This window comes from Ciconia boyciana, chromosome 7, assembly GCF_034638445.1.
Source record: "Ciconia boyciana chromosome 7, ASM3463844v1, whole genome shotgun sequence".
NCBI lineage: Eukaryota > Metazoa > Chordata > Aves > Ciconiiformes > Ciconiidae > Ciconia > Ciconia boyciana.
In genome coordinates, this window is record NC_132940.1 from 49073159 (window position 1) to 49083385 (window position 10227).

Genomic DNA, 10227 nt, shown 5'->3' on the forward strand with positions numbered 1-10227 from the left:
TTAAGCACAACTTAAACAAATAAAACCAAATAAACATAACAGACATCTCCAAAACGCAGTATGAAGATTAACAGGGAGAACTGCTGGAATTAAAGCAAAATTTCATTTTGGCCCAACTGGCACATTTCATGTTATCAAACTACATACAACTTCTGATCATTTTAAAACAGGAAGTAAAGATACAATGAGAGTTTATAGTACATATTAACAAGGACAAAACATTCGTAGGTGTCAGCATCAAAGCAGCTTAGAAAGAAAAACTTGACTACTTTTGCTTTTGAACTACTGCAGACAGAAGAGTCTGTCAGTCCCTGACTGAAATGCCCTGTCTTCAGTGTGTATCATTGCAGTAGGTGCTGGGGTTATATCAGATATGATATTTTGTGAAAAACTGAAGAGATAACGGAATTGCCAGAAAAGCTGTGTAACAAGAGGTTTCAGCATGAGAGGGATGACTAATTGCCATGTCATGTGCAGGACTTAAATGGAAAGGATCATAGTACACTTTCAAAAAGTTAGCATCAGAACCAAGAGGAATTTGGGGAATACAGAAAGTATTGATAATGAGCTCATATCAGTGGAGTGTAGCTCCAGAAAGCACACCGATGTCAAGCAAAAATGTCATTCAAGGAGTAGAGTTTGACTCGTATGAAATAGGTGAGCTTGAGCAGGGTATCAAAGTTCATAGGAAAACTCCCTGAAAAGGAAGGAAGATTAAGGCATTTCTGTTTCTTAATAATGCTCTGAAAACACACCAGGAGGACAGTAACATCACACCTGATTTAATGAGAGATGGAGACGTGCACCAAGGGTCCTGGCGGAGCAGACCTTCCCTGGAGCCAAGCGCAGCCCTGCCAGATTTGGGAGCCAGGTTGGCAATCGTCCCCATGGTTCGGCATGTCCAAGAGCAGCACATCACAGAGGTTTGGTAACTAGCATCACGATTTCTCCTCAGAGTATGAGCAATGACTGTTTAGTTGCCTTTCCAGGAGTGTTACCTGCAATTAGCTCACGGAAATGTTGAGCTATCAATAACTGTCAGAAGGAGGTTTCTGACAAAGAGTCTCAAAGCGCTGAATGGCAGGTGAGTGGAGGCTGGTTTAGACTGTCCTTATGCGGTGCTAACAGATGATATATTTCAGAAGGGAAAAAAAATTACACAGTGAAATATGGACACTCCAAAAGTCTTGAGCTAAAGTGACACCCATTTCTCAAGTTAGTTATACAACATTATGCAGTGCTTAAACTACAGAGCTCCCATTCACAATAAAGATTGTGTAAAATTAAAATCAACGAATGCGAGAGAGAGTGAGAGAGCGAGCTGGAAGTGCAGCATGCTGGTGGCCCATCTCCCACTGCCCTGCTATTCCTCCATGAAGTACATGGTCCAGGTCTAATGCAATGCTGCTGATTCCTTTCCATTAATGGCAGCTGGCACCCAGTGAGGTCCTGCATGTGCTGGGGTGCCTTTTGCACCTCCCCTTAACTAATTTCCTTTTGCACCTGAGTTAATTAACTTTATTTTTCTGAGAAGACAGTCTAGGGAAAATGTCTTGTATGTGATTTGTATTGCATATTTATTTTCTTAAATTTCATCCAAAGTCATATCAGCGTACCAAGGGTAGTTATTTTTCCTTCTTATTCTCATTTTCAGTGAGCGTAACAGGACTTCAGTCAACTTGCATTTGATCTAGACGTCTTTCTGTGCCTTCCCAAAAGTATCATGAATATGGCACAAAAGCCCAAATCGCTATTTTCAATATTTACAGTGTGTTCTGGTGTAAAGTATATACATGAAAGCCTCAGCTAAATTTTGCTCTCTGGCATATGCCCAATTTTAAACAGAGGCTTAAGCTCAGGCTATCAAGACGGAGTTAAGCAAATGCTAACTATTGGCTCAGATGATGCCAAGGCAGAGGCTGTGCAGGGGTACAATACATGCAAAAAGAAAATCTGAACTGCAGAGTCTGAGTCATGTCAACTGCAGAGTCATGCACGAGTCTGAGCCATGCTGTTATGGCTTTGGAAATTAGAAGCTAGCCAGGTGGGATATCGCTTGTCTCTTGTACTTCTAAACATTTCACTTTGCTTACTTTGAGATTAGCTACTTCATTTCAAAGGATACATGAATTCAATTACAAATTAGATTTTTTTTGCACCTGTAACTTGACAGAGCAATTCTCAGTTTCAGCATTGACAAGCTCTTCTGCCTAACAAAATAATTCATTTCAAATGATTTAATATGACCTGAGAGAACATTGTAAGACAGTAAAAATGGCTTTAAAAAATACAGTGTAGCATTCTGTCTCACAAAAGATTACAACAGGATGTGTTTGACAGCCTTGGTTTATAAAATCATTCTGGTAACAGTTATATGTACAAGAATTGTCAAACTTAGTGTTACTAGGGGTCAATTTTCACATTCTCACTTAATACAAGTGTAAAATATAGGTGACAAATTTCATTGTAGCCTGACAGTTTTAGATGTGCAGTAGACATAATATCAAAAGTATGTCTTAAGCTAGAAGTGGCATTTTTAACATTTCTCGGCTGAATACACATCCTTCACAATGTTTTGACCTTTTTGTAACAGGATATGAAAAATGTACACCAGAAAGCTGCCTCATGAGCTCACAAGCTATTTCCTATGAGCCAAACATTTTAAAGGCTGCATTCTTTGTTATTTTGAATCAGTGCAGTGATAGGAACAAGACTTGAGAGAGTTCTGGCAGATTCTAGGACAAAGAAAGTTCCAAGAAATTATCAAAGTTCATAGTTTTCTATGTTAGTAATTCTAGTCTCTCCTTTTTTTCCCTCTCGCATTATCTTCTACCCTGTTAAATGCTCACATGGTTCCAATTTCTTATTCTGATCTTAGCAGTTGGCGAGGATGAGCTCAACTCTACCTGTATTCATCTTCATGATGGTGCCCTAGTTACCCAGAGAATCATGAAATCTGCTAAATTCTCAGATAAAAGTGCTCTGAATAGTTGGCCTTGTAGTCCTTGCATGCCATATCTCCATAAATTCCCCAAGAACTGTGAAAATACTAATAGTGAATACATATCTTCCCTTTGAGCCTCTTTCAAGACAACACCATTGTATGAGGCGAAGGGAAACTGCATAGCCGGTACCAGAGACTTACAGATAAGATTCAGTAACTTCATCTCTGCTGTATATAAGATGCACATACATACAGATATATACACACACACTTATATTTTAGAGATTCCAGAATTCTTGACACAATGAATTACCTGCCATATTCTGAGTGTTTATGACTTGGACAATAATACCTTTTCTGCAGAAGATATATATGGGAGTGAAGAACGTATTTCTGGGGACAGTTAAAGAGGTTTCGCATTTCACCTCATGGCTAGATGGAAATTTTGCTGGTGCCCAAATTCCAAAATCTTTTAAAAAGTTCTAAAGGGACAAAAATGTAAAATCAGTTGTATGGCAGCATGGTACTCTGTTATATTCCACATATTATATTATAGCTCACAAACTGTGAAGAACCCATTATTTTTCTTTTTTGTGCTGTTTCTGCATCTTTTTCCCCCCCTATGAATATATTCCAAAAATATAGGGGAAAGGTTTGATTCTATTAAAATAAAATTAAATACCTGAATTTGTACTGAGGGGAAGTTACATCAGAAACAAATTATTTTACTGGCTGATCAGTCAAACCTTTACAGTCCATAGGTATTTGTGATGGCTTAAGGCAACCCTGAGAAAAGAGATCTCTGTACCAGTGATCATTACGGAGGACCTCAAGACACAGACTCAGCAGGCATTTTTCTCACCTGCCCTGCCTGTGTGGCTATTGCACTTGGGTCAATTAAAATTCAGTTGCTTTGGAGACAGACTGAAATGTTGTTACACACACAGGGGGACAGAAAGGACCAAGGAGCTATACTTCACATGCCCTGGACAGTCAAACCCAATTTCCGTCTGGCTAATGGAAATTAGACAGGAAAGGACAAGGGAAGGTGTTTCTGTCTTGAAAGAAAAAGCGAATACAGTGAGTATCTTCCGAAGAGATATGTAACTCAGTGAAGACTTCGGTCTGGCAGCAACAGAGGATTACTGCAGCCTTAATGGAGCCAGTTGTATGAGGAGGTTTAGGAACTGTGTCTGACCAGCAAAGGAACACCCAGAGGCAGGCACACCTGCCCGTGTTTTTGCTGTGAGGCTGTGCTGGTTTTGCCTGGGATAGAGTTAATTTTCTTCACAGTAGCTCGTATGGGGCTATGTTTTGGATTTGCACTGGAAACAGTGTTGAGAACACAGGGATGTTTTAGTTCCTGCTGAGCAGCACTTGCACAGAGCCAAGGCCTTTTCTGCTCCTCACCCCACCCCACCAGCGAGGAGGCTGGGGGTGCACAAGAAGCTGGGAGGGGACATGGCTGGGACAGCTGACCCCAACTGACCAAAGGGCTATTCCATACCATATGACGTCATGCTCAGCATGTAAAGCTGGGGGAAGAAGAAGGAAGGGGGGATGTTTGGAGTGATGGCGTTTGTCTTCCCAAGTAACTGTTACACGTGATGGAGCCCTGCTTTCCTGGAGATGGCTGAACACCTGCCTGCCCATGGGAAGGAGTGAATGAATTCCTTGTTTTGCTTTGCTTGTGTGCGTGGCTTTTGCTTTCCCTATTAAACTGTCTTTATCTCAACCCCCGAGTTTTCTTACTCTTACTTTTCCTATTCTCTTCCCCATCCCACTGGAGGGGAGTGAGTGAGCAGCTGTGTGGGGCTTAGTTGCTGGCTGGGGTTAAACCACAACAGAGGCACCGGTTATAAATAAAATAACTCTTGTCTAGATTATTGTTGGAGATCAGTAAAAAATCTCCCAGCAATGAATTGTTTCAGTCTAGAACCCGGGAAGGAATTTTTTTTAACTGCACTCTGAAGTTGCCCATTAAAACTTTCCAGCTATGCTATTAATTACAGTATGTGGTAGCAATATTTCCACAATGTTACGTGTATTTTTCAGAGGGGAAAAGAAGCCAGATGATCCAACAGAGCAGTGCAGTCATCTCCCCAGCAAGCATCACTGCCTCAAGATTGTCTGTCTTGACAGAATATTAGTGCCCATCATTCAAGAGTAAGGAAGGCAGTGGCTAAACAAAATCTTTTAGTTATTAATCTTCCATGACCAAAGCCAACTTTTCAAGCTAATATTTGTAACTAGCAACTTTACAGATGAGGAAGGAGAAGCGACAAGATCATAGTAGCATTTGCCGAGTGAATAATTTTTCTTCAGCCTTCTTTAAAAAAAGACTGTCATTACCACATCCCACTTTCACATTCAAAAAAAAAGAAAAGTTTCTACTTTTCTTTTGCGCCACTTAAATGGGCTATTAATACTTACAAGACTGTTTTTCTATTTTTCTGGAAAATTATTTATATTAATTATCAGTTCTCAAAGCAGAAAAAGTTCCTTGGCCATTCACTGAGAAATGAGCTCACTAAGGTGCAACAGAGAGCTTTTTTTGCCAGCAAACCTTCTCCACATTAGCCACTGAAGCAGCTAAAAACTGTAGTCCTTCCCGGCAGCCCATCTTATTCATTACTATCAGCTGAAGAAAGCTATGTGCACTAAACTAAAAAGTTCATTGCATTTTTCAATGTGAGCATTTTTTTTCCTGGTTCTGTGCAGTTGCTGCCTGTCTGTTCTCCTGAAAATTATGGGACTCTGACAATTTCTAATGATGACAAAGTAATTCAGTACTGTCTGTGTTTATTCCTCCAGGAATACGCTGCTTTAGCAGAAGCACATTTGCAATGTGCATGACCTCTACTCTCCTTAATAATTCTTTTTGACAAAAAGAAGAGACAGGGTAGCATTTTTAATGGGAGCTGTATTAACTGCTGCACCTTCCTGATTTAGGAACTGTTAAAAAAATTCTCAGATTTATTTAATCCAGTCTAAAATGCATTCTTTACATAAAGTTGCGAAGGAAATCAGAGAAGCCCAAGAGGGTTAATTCATTCAAGAGGTAATAGCTAAAGGTGGAGCTGGTTTCAGCTGGAGTTGTGGGTCTGAGCTGCTCTCGAAGGAAATACAATCACTAGTACAAAACTGATACTTCTAGAACTATTGGCTCAGATCTGTAGGACCACCATGCCTACAACAGGAAGGGAAGAAAAGTTTCCTTAACATTATGTTTGTCTTTCGGGACTTCTGAGGCCGAGCAGTTCATTACTGATGCAATGTAGAGTAGTCCCAGGACAGTTCTGCCTCTCCGTGGTCCCCTAGATGTTATGAACAGCCAAGAACAATTGAAGAACTGAGTATCAACCAACATTAACCGCACAATAAAGTTGGATTAAGATGTAGGCTAAAAATCGCATACTACTGAGTGGTACATACTAGCAAATAATGACTTTTTAATAATGGCCACCTGCCATTAAGATACAGTCTGGTTCGACTGCTTTTTACATGTCTACTTTTGCCACAGTAGGACAAGAATATGGCTGCTGGCATGAGTGTTTAGCACAGCTTCTCTGATCTTCTGCGTGGAGGTTCAGCCCCATTCCCTGAAGGTTTCTGTCGTCACTCTAAGAAGTTCCCTTTATATCTTTCTATTGAAAAACTGAAATGTTGAAAAAAATATATAATTTTTCTTATTTCTGCATTTTCAAATTTGGTGAGGATCTCTTTCCACTGTTCCTAATGGAGCATGGGCTGAAAAGACTCTCATCTGTTTCTTCATCCAAGCAGCAGCATCATTCATTCTTTGAGCATGAATGCAGCCTCCTGCACTAAAGCAATACAAATGTTTCGCTCTGCATCACAGAAAAGATTCATATTTATTCAGATTCATATTTATTTACTTATTTTGGCAAATGACTGGTAGAATTAAACTGAGAGGATCAAATACAGATCTAGAGCCTGCAAAAAACTCCTTAATAGAGAAGAGCCTCCATTTGTGTTTAAACAATGGTTTTTAAATGATTTGTTAAGGAATTGGTTTTAAACAGTGCTATTGATAAAAAGATAGAAACTGTAAAATTAGACCTGAGCACATTTCTGACTTTTAGGGAAGCCTTGACTGAAGACCCTGTTTCCTTAAAACACTCTGAGAAAACTTTAGTATAAAAGCACTTTCAAGTTTGGAGACTTACGTATTGAGTTCTGAGTTGAACTTTCTTGTGTGGACTTATTCACTAATTACCATCCTGGTAGTAGGTTTTGGAACAAAAGGGGGGAAAAAATCCCCACACAAATCCTGAAAAATCAAATGCTTTTGTGTTCAAAAGGAGCTGCAGTTTTTTAGCAACTAATGCTGTTTAAAGAAGCATGGGCTAATAGTGAAAATAATGTCTACATCTGGTTACACAAGCAAGCTATTTTCATTGTTGTTATTGGAAGAGAAGTATCAGCATACTACATCTTAAATCAGCTGGAAAAATGTATTCCTTGGCTTTTTTTCCATTGAATGAAATGTTGTTTAAAACAGAGAAAACAGTTCTACTTCCTTATATGTTTTTAGTGTGTCTTCAGCGAATTGCTATTTATTTTGCAAGGTCAGAGTAACTGTATGTTATTCATTTCACTGAATTTTTGAAATATGGCCTAGCAACTATCAATTAAAGTAACTGATTGACTAAAGTGCATAGTACTTTTGTCTATTGTAGGCTACAGTCACTGATATTTCAGAACTATTTGCTTTTAGATCAGTTCTCTACTTGGCTATTTTGCTTAATTATAGCTTTAGAGGCAGTGGACTTTGAACAAATTCTAAAATGCAAAAAAGAGTCCAGATTAAAAAGTAATAGCTGAGTAGGAATGATGAGAAAAATAAATAATGAAAACAACTAAAAGCTAAAATGTCACATTGTGGTTTTCTCTAATTGCCAAATAGCACAGGCAGAGTGGATTTCTCAGTTAAAACATCTCCAGGCTTTTGACACCTGAGCACAGTCTTGATGGCTGCACATTGAAAAATGGATTTAGTTAGTTTTTTGGCCAGGTTGTATGTATACTGGAGAACTACTGAGCCATTTTTTAATAGAAGAAGACTGGGAAGGTCATGTAATCTTCATTTTTTTAATACATTTTCTCTTGCTGTGATTGTCATCACAGATATATTCAGACTGCCATCCTGATATATTCATCCAAACCTGCATCCCGGTTACTATGTTCAGGTTTGCTGTCTCAGAATTATGACTAATAGAGGACAAGGAACCAGTCAGGAGACAGTGACTTGCTGGGGCTTTTCTGGGAAAGCAGTCTCAGCATAATTTTATAGTGCACTTTTGGCAGATGTGGTCACTGCCTACCCTGCGGCAAGTTCCCCTTTCACATCCTCTGATGTGGATAGTTTGAACCATTCTTTTAAGACCTATTTCCATGTCTCTTCCCCATCCCCACTGCCAACAGCCTCCCCACTCTTTATAGTGACTGACAAGTTCATAAAATTACGTGGAGTGCATATATGTATATAGATATATGTACATAGGTGTACAGGAATGCAACACGGTCATGTGTCAACGCAGCCATGCTCTGTTTTAACTGGGGTAACAGTACCCCACCTCTGCCCTAGAACCAACAGCAGGTACGTTATGTTGGTTCTGGACTCCTCTAAGAGACATGGCCTGTATTACAGCTGTGTCTAACTATTGTATTGCAGCAGATTGCTAAGCCTTAGGGGCCATATGTCCTATTCATGTCTATAAAACTGGATTATGTATGACACCCAAACTGGCTGCTTGAGTTAGCATTGCCCTGATCAACAGATGCAATAGGCTTGTTCCACAGTTACAATCTCCTTCTATACATCTGTACAGACACCGTATTTTGATGCATATGCCCTGTTAATACATGAAACAACAGAGAACATATGGAATACAACTTTTATCATAAAATGGGCTTATGTTATTAGCTACACCAGACTCCATCCACTGTCTGGCAACTCCTTTGCTGCCACTGTAGCAGGGGGCCAGCAAGGGCAAATGAGCTGAGTGAAATGAGAAGCTGTACTAACGTAGACCTATTAGCCTCTCAAATAACAGCCTCACACCAGTCTTGCCTTCTCCTGAGAAATTCAGCCCAGCTAGGATGTTTGAAAAGTGTACCCAGTGTAAAGCCAATTTTAGAACTTCTGTGGTAGAACCTCTAGCCAGTCTAATAACTAACTGTGCTATCATTTATGCTGAACATTTAATTAAAAGCAATTTCAGATTATTTACTGCAGTAGTTAGGACCATGAAGGAGGTCATGTGCTGGCATTCCAGCAGCAATACTTCAAGCTGCTTGGAAGCTGTGGGCCCCATCCTCCAATTCCACAAAGGCCGAGCAGCAAGCTGTGAGAGGAAAAATCCACAAATCTGGCTTATGTAGCTTGTGGGTAAAAGATTGAAAAATATCTAGAATAGGTAAAGGAACAGAATAGATGGTGAGAGAGCAGGAAACATCCAGGAACAGCCAGACACTGCAAATTCCTTATTTTACTGTGAATAATATAGTACACAGAAAAGAGGCAGACTGATAGGAATAGAAAGATGGAAGAGACCCAGCACAACATACAGAATAATAATGACCATACCAAAACCAAGACTGAGTTTTTTTAAAAGACGCACAGTGTCTGTTCAACAGCAGAGCTACTCAAATGCCATAAGATATGGAAAGTTTCTGTGTGTAGCTGTTGGTATTAATCCTTGCATTGTAATGTCAAAACAGATTTTTCAAGTCTGCATCAGTTTTGTACTGAGGCTCATAGCATCTGCCCAGTGCATGGCTACATAAATATTCACATGTTATTCAAAAATAATTGTACTCTCTTGGGTAGTCTCTGCCCTGCATTACCATATGAATGTAAAACAGTTGACATTGTTGTGATCTGTTGGAAGAGGGTTTCTTAGACATTCCTAATGATGCGGTTATTATGTATTTAGTTATGTTTACTATTTGAAAATATTGTCACTGTTGTGCTGGATTTCTAGTTAGCCAAATAAATAAGTAGCAAAATAAGTTTGAAAAAAATAATCCAGAATAACCTGCAGACTTTAAAGAAATGCAGCCTATCAATCAAAAATATAGATTTCAAATGCATCACAAAAGAAAGGTGCTGAGATTTTTTTTTTTCCAAATTTCGTTCCTCTACTAACTGAGAGGATTAGTAGAGGAGCTAAATTTCTATACAGTAGAGCTAAATTTCTATACAGGTTTAAAAGCTGGACATCTTTCAGAGGACATACTATATTCGGGAATGTGGG